The following is a 12,048-nucleotide window of genomic DNA, read 5'->3' on the forward strand; positions in this document are numbered from 1 at the left end:
TACACAAACAGTTGTGACGTCTTCCGAAAACTCTTCGTGCGGTCCACGTAGAACTTCAGCGCTCTAGCTACATCCAGCGAGTGCAAAGTCGGCCGGCGTCGAAGGCGACGGGAAGAAAACTGCTAACACCAAGGGCTCGTTGAGGTGGAAGTCCGATGGCACCTTGGGCATGAAGGAGGGGTGCGTCCTCAGCACCACCCTCGTGTCATGAAAAGTCAAGTATGGAGGCTTGCAAGATAGGGCCTGGATCTCTCCCACTCGTGCGGAGGTGATGGCCACGAGGAACGCTGTCTTCCATGACAGGAACTTCAAAGGCACCGAATGCATAGGCTCGAATGGGGCCCCCATGAGCCTGGTCAGCACCACATTAAGCTCCCACGCCGGGGCAGGAGACTTCACCGGCGGGATCGATCGGAATAGTCCCTTCATAACTTCCTTCACCAGGCGATGAGACCACAAGGACGCCCGTCCCGTAGTCCTGGTATATCGGGAGATGGCAGCCAGATGTATTTTGATGGAGGCGTGAGCCAGTCCAGCTTTGGCCAGCGACAGTAGGTACGGCAGTACTTGAGGGGCCGTAATCCACAGAGGGTTAATCTTCTGTGCACAGCACCAGACAGAGAACCTCTTCCACTTGTGACCATAACACTCAAGAGTTGAGGACACCCTGGCTTTTGCAAGAACCTCTCTGCAGTCACCCGGGATATCGTACCCCCCCAAACTCTAGTGCTGCAGGAGCCAGGCCTGCAAGTTCAGCGACTGTGGGTCGTGATGGAGAATGGCACCCCCTTCTCTGGAGAGAAGGTCCGCATACGCTTGACTGGTGGGGACGTTGACAAGTCCAGAAGGTCCAGGAACCAGATCTGCCTCGGCCACGCCGGTGCGACGAGGATCATTCTGCACCTGGACTTCTTGAGCTGGTTGGTGAGGTGGAGCGGCAACGGAGGGAACGCGTATAGAAACAGGCCGTCCCAGGGGAACGAGAAAGCATCGCTCATGCTCCTCGGCTGCGGGAACCTGCTGGCGAACCTCTGGCACTTGGAATTCATCGCCGTCGCGAAAAGGTCGATCCGGGGTTTGCCCCATCGTCGAAAGAGCCGATCCACCTGGTCCTGCCGTAGTTCCCACTCGTGGCACGAGCGCAGCTCCCTGCTGAGTGAGTCGGCGATGGTGTTTTTTATTCCTGCCAAGTGGAAGGGAACCAGAAACATCCCCTGGGCGACGGCCCAGTGCCACAGATCCTGGGCCTCCTTGGATAGGGCTGGGGATCTGGTGCCCCCTGCTTCCATATGTAGAACATTGTGGTGGTGTTGTCGGTGAAGATCCTCACCACTTTCTCCTTGAGGGACGGAAGGAACGACTTGAGAGCCCAGAACACTGCTCGGAGCTCCAGAATGTTGATGTGGAGAGACCTCTCATCCGGGAGCCAAAGGCCTCTTGCGTGGAGATCTCCGGTGTGGGCCCCCAACCCTCCAGAGAGGCGTCCGTCGTCACTGTCTCCTGAAACACCAGGGTTTGAAAGTCTGTGCCTGAAGTGAGGTGAGCACAGGTACCCCACCATAGGATCGCCCGACAGAACTCCTCGTCGAGAGGGATCCTGTCCTCGAAGCAGCCCGTCGCCTGAAACCAGCAGGCGTCAAGGAACTCCTGTAGCGGACGCATCCGAAGTCTGCAAAGGGGTACAAGATCGATGCATGAGGACATCATCCCGAGGAGGGACTTGATGGACCTCACTCTGGCCACGTCCGTGGCTAGCAGTTGCCGCACCTTGCCCAGGATGGTCTTGGTCCTTTCCTCTGACGGGGAGGCCAATTTCCCCACTGTATCGAGCTTCGCTCCTAGAAACAGTGCTACTTGCGACGGAACCAGGTGGGATTTGGGGTAGTTGATGGCGAACCCCAGTTCCGTGAGCAGCCGGACGGTCCTCGCTGTGTGTTCGACGGCGAGTTCCCTTGTCCTTGCCCGGATTAGCCAGTCGTCCAGGTAGGGGTAGACGTGAATCCCCTGCAGGCGCAGCCGCGCCGCCACTGGTGCCAGGCACTTGGTGAATACCCTGGGTGCCGACTTTAGTCTGAACGGTAGGGCTCTGAATTGGTAGTGGCATCCCTGAACCACGAACCTGAGAAACTTCCTGTGCCCTTTTAGAATGGGGATGTGGAAGTAAGCATCCTCCAGGTCCAAAGACGATAGGAAGTCGCCCTCCTCCAGCTGTCCCAGCACGTGCTGGAGGGTGACCATCCTGAATTTCTGCGCCTTGATGTATTTGTTTAACCGATGCAGGTCCAGGATGGGGCGCCAACCACCTGTCTTCTTTCTGATGAGGAAGAACCTTGAGTACACTCCGGAGCCCCGGAGCCTCCTGGGGATGAGCTTGATGGCACCTTTCTTGAGCATCGCCCTTACCTCCAACAGCAGTTGAGGGACGTGATTCTCCTTCCTGGCCACAGGAGGAATGCTAGGGCACCTCTTTTGGAATTCCAGCGAGTGCCCGTTGGCCAGGGTGTCCAGCACCCAACGGTCGGTGGAGATGGACTCCCACACGCTGATGAAATTCCTCAGCCGGCCTCCCGCCGGGGTGCTTCGGTGGGGGCCCGACGACACAGTCAGTCTTGCTTGGAGGCGGCCTTGTCGCCCTGGCCTCCTTGGCGGCGACTGCAGGATCCCCCTTGCTTGCCGCGACCTCTGTAGGCCTCCTGTGAAGAGGAGCGGGCCGCCTGGCGGTATGTGGAGAAGCCACCGCTGGATCCTTTGGAGGCACCCTGTCTGCCTCCGGAGGTCCGAAAGGGCCGTCGTTGTTGAAGTACCCCTAGGGCCCGGGCCGTCTCCGAGTCGGTCTTGATGGCCTGGAGAGACTCGTCCACAGCCTTACCAAAAAGGTTGTTGCCGTCGAACGGCATATCCAACACTCTGGTCTGGACGTCCTGGCGAAAGTCTGTCGTGATCAGCCTCGTCGTCGGAGGCAAACTCCGTTGCCCAGTTGGCAAAACCCGGTATCGGCAATGTCAGTTGCCACCGTTATGGCGTGATCCGACGCCACCTTGCCTTCCTGCAGAATTTGTAGGGCCTCCGCCCTCTTGTCATCAGGTAGGAAGTCTAGCAGGTGAGCTATCTTGAACCAGAGCTCCCCGTCGTAGCGGGTCACGATCGCTAAGGCATTGGCCGCCTTAATCGTCGTCCCATGGAGTCCAACTTCTTGCCCTCGCTGTCCGGTGGGGAAGTGGAAGTTGAAGCAGCCACACTGGCTGCTTTCTTCTTAGCCGCTGCCGAGACGACAGAGTCCGGTGTGGGCTGGGCCCTAAGGCACAAGGGGGCGGCATCAGGGACTCTGTACTTCGTCTCGTACCTGTCCCTCTTGGCGGGTGTCGTGGAAGGGTTCTTGAGGACAGCAAGCTCCTCGTCCCAGATGTCGTCGAGCAAAGGCACCGCGAGGACCCTCTTCCTCTTGGCCTCTCGTCGTTGGTAGAGAAACCCTTCCTTTTTTTGTTCTTCAGGGCAGAGCTGGAAGAACTCGGATGCCCTGGTTATCATGGCGTGAAAGGAGCCAATCTCGTCGGCTGGAGACGCCCGAGGTGGGGGGGGTGATGACGGGATGTCCGCTGTGACATCGCCGCCGTCGTCCGTCCCCGTCGCTGTATCCGTTGCTGTATCCTCTCTAGGGTCCGGCGAGGGGGATGAGGGGTCCACAGGCCTCGCAGGAACGAAGGGCGGAGAGGGCTGGACTCTCCTCCGCTTGTTCGGAGGGTTTCCCCGACGGGCCCGGTTCTGGATCCTCCGTCGGGGTCCGTGGTAATCTCGTCCATCTCAGTACATAAGGATTGGATCGCCAACAAAATGGCCGCAGAGCTATCCTGGGGCTCGGGTAATGGCTGCGACGGACGGGATGGCTGCCCCACTGGGCCCTCTCCATCGCCATCGTCGCTATCTTCGATCACGTCAGTGGGGCCCGTACCCTGGGATCGAACTTTCGCGAACCTCTCGTTGAGGCCTATGGACCTCTCGCTGAGGCCCTTTTCGGTTTCCACCAGCTCCTCCTCAGAGGCTGATTCTGAGTCTGTAATGGCCACCGCCCCCCCTTTTTTACGCCGGGGACTTTTGAGCTGCACAACTTGAATTTCTTAAAACACGATCTCGGGGTCGGCATCGATGACGAGGACATAATTACTTCTCGTTATATTATATTTCTCGACAGAACTCGAGGCGCGCCGAATGTCTGAAGCAACGTAACTGCGGAAAAACGGAACTGAAGCCAACAGGCGCCGCGCGTGCTACTTATACACCCGATGACGTCGCCCTCGACGGAGGTCTTCGAGGGACCATCGACTCGACATCGACGCACGGTGCCCTCTGCTTAAAAAATTTCTGAAGAGCAGCAAAGCTGGATGGAATACATCTAAGATGAGCAATACGCTGGAGGACACAATCCACTTGAAGAGTTCAAATGGGGTAGGAGAAGTAGCCCACCTTATAAGGATAAGCAGTGTCTTGGGCCCTGAGGATATGATCCGTCTAAACAGGTCTAATATGCTGTCAATATTCGTCGAAATTCCGGCGCTGGCGCTAGTGTCATCTAGAGACATAGCGAGAGTGGCCTTCCTGGATAGAAAGCGGTCAGATCTAAGCTTTATGACCTTTGACTCCCCCTTAAAGAACTTATTCTCACCCAACAAGAGATATTGTGGAATATGGGGTTCGAAATTGAGTCTAGGACAACGATGGAGGGAGATCTCCTTGACTTACAAAGAAAACACTCTAACCTGGAGTATCCTTTGGGTACTACAATGGCCAAGGGGCCTAGTGTTCACAGCGCCAAGCCAGAAAAGGGACTGGATAAAGGGATAAAGGGATCAAGAGATCGACTAGGCAGCAGTAATCTCTACCCTATGGCAGAAATTGGTCCCATAGCGAGAGTCTACCCCTTTTTAGGGGAAATAAAGATATCAAATTGTGCTTGAAGTCTTGGAATACTAGAGGTCATCAGCATGTATTCCCTAATCCAGATTGTCTAATTTAAGAGAGGGTCCCGTTACCTGTTTACAGGAGACATGGCTGTCTTCTCCCCCTACACTAGATGGCAATAAGATATATGATCAACATGCCAAAGCCAATAGCGGGGGAGACCTTCAGGGGGCCTTATTGTAGCGATTGAAAACAAATTGGGTTTAGAAGGAACTACCCAAGTGGGTCTTCGCTTTGGGGCTCTTGGGTTAGACCTTAGTACCAGGGACGGTGCCTTTAGGCTGTGGATAGTAAATATATATTGGCATAGCGGAATATCTCCGGTCGAGGCTTTTGTTGTAAAGGTGTGCAATGTAATAAATGAATGGATGTTGGACTACGAAAAAGGGTCGATCTTGGTAGCGGGTGACCTAAACGCAGACTGACTTTGAAAAGCCACCAGGGGAAACCTGCGAGGTGGACAACGCCCAAAGGCGCAAAAAGAAAGTTTGCTAAAGCCTGGTATGTGAGTCTGGGAAATATGGGTCTCCTGCCGCTGGTGGGGTCCTGGACTAAAGACTCTGAGGGGCTGCTGATTGGCACTCATGGCACAGAGGAAAGAGTTCCTCTAGGATTGATTACATCTTCCTGGATAACACTCAAACGTTTGGAGTGATCAATCAATTTTGTCTGCTACTTTTGGTGTGGCTATAATTACTAGAGAATATAGAGTCCAAACAGATGGTCACGTCTGTGTTGGGGAATATGGCGAGATGGACAACCAGTAACATTAATATACTATATCAAAACATCTGGAGCGCTCTAAATAATTCTACCTTGGCGAGGAAGATGAATCATTTTAATGCACAAGAAATTCAGATACTATATGGATCTGCGATGCAGGATATTGGTTGATTAACAAAGAAATCTGGGTCTAATAATAGACATACACTTTGCTTCAACGAAGAAGTTGCTCTGGCAAAATCTAATATGAGAAGAGATTTGCGGCGAATTAAGCAAGCTAATCTGGACGAGATCGCTCAGAAAAACTCTATTAGGCTTATTAATCAAAAGTTAAGAAACCTTTGTAAAGCAATAAACAACCAGTTATTGCAACGCGATTCTGAAGTAATGTTGGGGGGGTCTTAATCAAAGCCCAGGTCAGCTCTTTCTGGTCCCTGGTGAACGGCCAGGATCCCAACTATGTTGTCTCTCTTCTTAACTCGATCTCGGAGCTAGAAAGGTTGGAATATTTTGCTAACAGGTTTGGGACCCAGATAAGTATAGAAGTGGAGGAGGAGCAAGCCCTCTGGGAAAATGTAGAACCTGAGATATGGAAACACCCACTGGATATTAATATAGTACTGGGATTGATAAAAAAAAAAAAAAAATCTAAAAGATCATGTGTGGCTGGACCAAATTGCCTAACAAATAACACCTTTAAGTCCGACCCAAATCTTTGGGCAAATCTTTTGCTCTACGAGTTTAAAGACATTGTCAAGACAGGAAGCACCCCACTATCATGGAGCAATGCGCATGTAATAGCAATCTTTAAGTGCAGGAGTAGGTCGGACCCAAAAAACTATCGACCTATCTCTTTGGTAGATGCAGATTGTAAAATCTTCTCGGCCCTTCTATTAACGCACTTACTAGATTGGGAAAATCAATACCATCCGCTGAGCATATTCCAGACGGGTTCCAAGGGGCCCATTCAACTAACATCAATGGTCTCACCCTTAAATGTTTACAGGAGGATGCATGGAAGAAGAAGGGCCAGACATTAATGGCCTCAGTGGACTTTTCAGCCGCATTTGATTGCGTTAATCGTAATAAATTATGGTGCAAATTGGCTGGCTGGGGTTTACCTCTGGGACTCTTGAAACTTATCAAAGGTGTCTATAAGAACTGTGGAATCCAGGTGCGGCTTAGTCAGAAAGGGGACTTGTCTGAAAGAGTGCAATGTAAACGAGGGGTTAGACAGGGATGCGTCCTTGCTGCTTGGATCTTTAACCAAAACCTGTCAGACGTGACAGAGTGCTTGAGGAATGAAGGATTAATAGCTCTGCAGGTTGGTAATAGGATCATTTGGTTGGCATATGCTGATTTTTTATTGTTTGACTGCACGAGAGTGGGCCACTTTTGCCAAAGAGAAGGATCGTATTAATCCAAATAAAACAAAAATTCTTTCATTCACTAAAGGGGCAAGCAAGACCTTGCCCCCCTCGTGGCACATTCAAGGAACTTCGGTGTGCACCTCTACCAGTCTGATGTATCTGGGTTTCCATTCCGGGTCACATAAGGGAATTAAAACCCTTTGGGATATCTTATCGCATAAAGCAAAGCTCTTGGAATCTCAGATTGTGAAAATCAACCGAAAACTCAGTAGGTTCTCGCTAAAACAGGCACTGATGTTCTTTGAAGGTAAGAGTGTTCCCAAATTTACATACGGCTTTGAACTGGGATCCTGTGCAGTGGAAAAGAAGTTGAATAAAATAAAGGGTGGCATTTGGAGAAGGATCCTCGGTATTCCTAGGGCTGTCCCATTAGCAGCCATTAGGTTTGAGTAAGGCTATATATCACTTTGGGCCCAAACCCAATGGAGGATGTTAACACAAAGCAAAAATTGTGGCTGCTATGCCGAATACCTTACATGAGATACTAGGGTATAACAGAATGCAATACATTCCTCTTACAATTCAAACAAAACTGAAAATATACTTCTAAATATCGATTGTGATCTGGTAACCCTATTTGACAACTCTATGTTAACCAGAAAATGGTTGTTGGACCACGATTGGATCCGAACTACAGAACATTTTCACGCATATAGCTCAATGAGCCATTTGGCACAGAAACACAAGAAACGAGGATTGCTCGCTAAAATTCTACTCTTGTTCCCCAATTATTAATGTTGACAAAAGATGTTCTAGTCAGAAGGAAACAAATAATGCTGAAAGATACCAAATGTAGGTTTAGTGAGGTGAAAGAAGAAACTGCAAAACATCTCATCCTAGAATGCGAGTCCTTGAATGATGTAAGGAATGTATTCTCAGACAGATTCAAGGTCTACTGGGATTGCTACGTCATCGACTCAATATGGAAACATTGCCTCAGCATTCAAAATGTAGGTGAAGGGCTGGCACTCTCAGGCTTTCTAAAGAGTATTAAGATGTGGTAGGGTATGAAAATGGCCTTGGTCTATATAAGTGGTCTATTTTGACTAATCGTCACACCTTGAGCTTTCTACCCGATCTTTTATAATTTCTGAAGAGTAGGTTAGCTGTGAAGAATTGTTTGATTTATGTATGAAGTGCAATGAAGTGTTCGTTAATCAACTGAATGTATGGCCGCTTCTTTTTACGGATTTAAATTAATTGTGGATTTGATTATCGGACTGTTACTATTCTTATTTCTCACATATATTTTGAAATACTTTCTGCTGCTGATTTAACATTTTGAGAATGCATCAAGAATGGTTTTCTTTTTGCTTGGGGGCTTTTCTTTTCTATTCTGTTTTTTGTAATAGAGTCTGGTTTTATATTTTTTCTAAATTGTAAAAGTTTGATTAAACCAATTGCAATAAAAAACAAATCAATAAAAAAAAAACAAATCTACTTGCCACCCAGGGGAGGCAACAAGGAACTTATCCCAAGACAAAAAGCAGCCGTATGATACATATTATGGACCTGCACCTCTGGCATGAATCGTGATACAGAAATGAGTCATTATCTATAACATTGACCAACTCGTAAGCACCAGAACTATCAGCAATGTACATACAATACTATTTTGAAGCTCCATTTTAATGACTTTCCATTCAATTATGAAATGCAAATTAACTTACAATGTCTGTCACATTGGGTAATTCTTGTAAAAAAACATAACAGATAATAGAGCAAATGGTAATTATAATTACCATCTAGACCAAACGATATTTAGATAAATAATTTGTTTATCAAACAATCCTGGTAAGCATACACGAAAAAAATATGGTGTTCAATTACTAAGCTTTTATTTTATGGCAGATTTAGGAGCCAGCATTTGGAAACTTTATGGTTGTGATTTACAATTCATACTTCAGTTGGTATCATACATCAATGCAAAGATGGGCGCTATAACGTCTAAACGTGAAGATGCAGGCACGTAAATACACGCAATGATGTCATCACGTCCACGCATATAAGGGCGGACATTTTGGATTTGCATCCAAAGAATAAAGCTGATTTTTCGGGACAATAGTATATCAGTCTCATTCAAGACAAACTGGTAAGTCATTTTGGAAAGCTATGCCAATGTTCTTCCTTAAATATTATGCACATGGGACTACTCAAAATCGAGTATTAACCTCTTTAGTGCCAAGGACGAGATATCTCGTCCTTGGAAGTGCATGTGCAGTGCCAAGGACTAGATAGCTCGTCCTTTTTGGCACCTTGTTTTGAGCGATCCCTAAACTGTAATCCAACCCCCGGGCTAATTGAGGGGGAGGTCCACCCTCACTGCCAGGGGGCTGGATTACCTTCAGTTTCACGTCGGCGTGAAACAAAGTTACCAGTGGGTTACCCTTTTTCCTTTTGCGCCACCCGGTAGGTGCACCCACACATGTGAGGTACCGTTTTCACCGGGACATCTGTGGGAACGCGGGACAGTAGGCCAAGTGTTGTTGGCGGCGTGTTTCGATGGGTGAGCCGAGCGAAAAGTGCGGAAAATGCTCCCCACCCACCCCCCCATTTCGGACTTTGCGTGGGTGTCTGGGTAATGAATTCTGGGCCGATTTGCGCAAATCATACCTCTGCGGATTCCCACGGGTGTCCTCTTTTCGGAAATGCATGGGGTCCCCTGTTTTCCTTGGTGGCTTGGACACCCGAGGCCTATATCTGTATGGTGTGCCGGTCGGCAGAGTCTCTGAAATTCAGGTGTCAAAACAGACTGGGGTTACTTGTGTTTTAGGCTTTCCCCTTGGCGCTCAGGTAGGTGCACCCACACGTGAGGTAAAGTTTATCGGCACACCTGTGGGAACGCGGGAAGGTATAACATTTGTTGTGTTTGTGTGGTTTTCATAACGTTTTGACCCATTTGCTGGTGCCCTTTGTCACACAACCCTTTCATTTCCCAAATGTGACCTACATTTAGTCGCTGCTTTAGGCACCATACACTTTTGTAACCTGCACAAGTCACCTACCCTTGAAAAGGTCTGCCTGTGCTCTTTCAGAAAAATGTATGCTTGCCATTCCTCACCACATTGGTTTTCCCGATTTACACATGCTAAGTGTGTCTGTTCCGGCCGTGAGCGTAAAACCCCTGTGTACCATGGCTCAGTGTTTGGCTTGTGGTATTGCTAGTTTTGTAAAACACTACAAAAAATGTGTGCTTTCCTAACTGCAAGAGTCGGGGGAATGTAGCGGAGCATTGCTTTTCTCAAAATTCATAGAAGCCATTGCCGTACCAAGCCAACCATGTCCAACACATACCTTTTTTTCGGTCATTTTCCCGCTTTTCCCCCAATCTATGGCATTTTCCCCTACCTAGTTGTTGCCCGACCTACGCAAATCACCCCTTCCTACACTTGGAAATTTGCCTACTTTTCAGAAATATATGCCTTTCTGTCCTCCAATTCGGCTTTCCTACCTTTTCTTCCATTCCGTCCCATGCATGTCCAATTGGCAAAAATGGCTAAAATCGCCTACCTCACACAAAACAGTTGATAACCACATCAAAATATTTTTTTTTCGTTTCCACTCAACCTGTTCTTGAAAGCCAGGAAATTGGGGAATTCAGCACAGCAAACCATTTGTTCCTAGCTCTTACAAGGAAAAAAACACAGGCTTCTTTGTACATCATTTTAATGGCATTTTTTGAAAAAACCCCAAATTTTCGACCTTTTTGCTTATTTTCTCTCAACCCCCTACAGCAACCTAGGATTCCTGGGTGGCGTTACGACCACCTATATGTGGGAAAAAAAGGAGCCAAATTTGGCCGAGATATCTAATGTAACAAAAAAGTTACAAGGCTTTGAATGGCCACATACCGAAATCACCAAAAAAAGGCCCTGGCACGGGGGGGAAATACCCATGGCAGTTAAAGGGTTAATAGACAGATATCCCCTCATCCACAGGGAAAATCCCTGAAAACAAGAGAAACTATTGGATACCAAATGAAGTTTCACAAGCCTGCACAAGCTAGCAGGGCGAGTCAGGCTTAAACGTTGTCAGCAGTTTGAACTATAGTAACCAACAATTTAGAGGCTCATTTTGCAAATTTAAAGTACATCTGAAAACTAAACATGTAAACATTGTCTTTTCGTTACATTTTTCATTTTATTTACTTTTGTCCTCATATTTTACCTTAATTCAGACATAGAATTAATGAAAGTTAACGATAAACCCTCCTGATAAACCACTGAGAAATAAGTGGGGAAACACGTGTTGAGCTTTCCAAATAAGAAGACATTCAGTACTTAATAACAAAGAGCAAGACAACAAGGTTGTGGGTCACTTCAAGGTTATTACGAAGAAAAGAATTGAAGAATAAACCTTTATTTCTTCACCATTTGACAATTTGTAAGTGTTTTCTTTTCATACAACAAGTTTGTGCAATTTGTATAATCCAACTTAGACCACGATGTGGAGTAAATCTTGGATGATGTGCTCTACTTTCTTGTGGAGGAGCGAAAAGACGACAAGCAATGGTGCTGCAGTGTGCCAAGAGAACACGCCGTCTGTGTGTCAGTCTTTATGGCTTGAAGGGATTCGTCGACCGCCTTCCCGGACAGGTTTTTGACATCGAAAGGCATGTCCAGTACCTTTGCATGAACGCCCTGGCAAATGTTAGTGGCTTTCAACCATCCCTGCAGATAAAGGCAAACACTGTTTCCCCATCTGTCGGAAACCCGTGTCAGCAATGTCCACTGCCACCGTAATGGGATGGTCCGACGCCACCTACCCTCCCTGGAAGAGGGCGAGAGCCTCGGTTTTCTTGTCGGGAAGGAATGCCAGGATAGGGCCCAGCTTGTACCAGAGCTCCTGGTCATATCGGGACAAGCTAGCCGCCCTCTCGTGGATGCCGCGTGTAGATGATTCTCTTCCCCATGGCGTCAATCTTCCCCTCGTTGTCCAG

At 48.2% G+C, this 12,048-nt stretch overlaps 1 protein-coding gene across 2 annotated transcripts in view; it reads right to left on the reverse strand.

The window, feature by feature from the left end:
- The window catches only part of MARCHF5 (membrane associated ring-CH-type finger 5), a 743,603-nt gene that overhangs the window by 196,855 nt on the left and 534,700 nt on the right, over nt 1-12,048 (reverse strand). The gene's annotated exons all lie outside the window — the stretch shown is intronic.

The sequence above is a fragment of the Ambystoma mexicanum genome, chromosome 8 (assembly GCF_040938575.1).
Source record: "Ambystoma mexicanum isolate Mex_15411 chromosome 8, UKY_AmexF1_1, whole genome shotgun sequence".
In the NCBI taxonomy this organism is placed as follows: Eukaryota; Metazoa; Chordata; class Amphibia; order Caudata; family Ambystomatidae; genus Ambystoma; species Ambystoma mexicanum.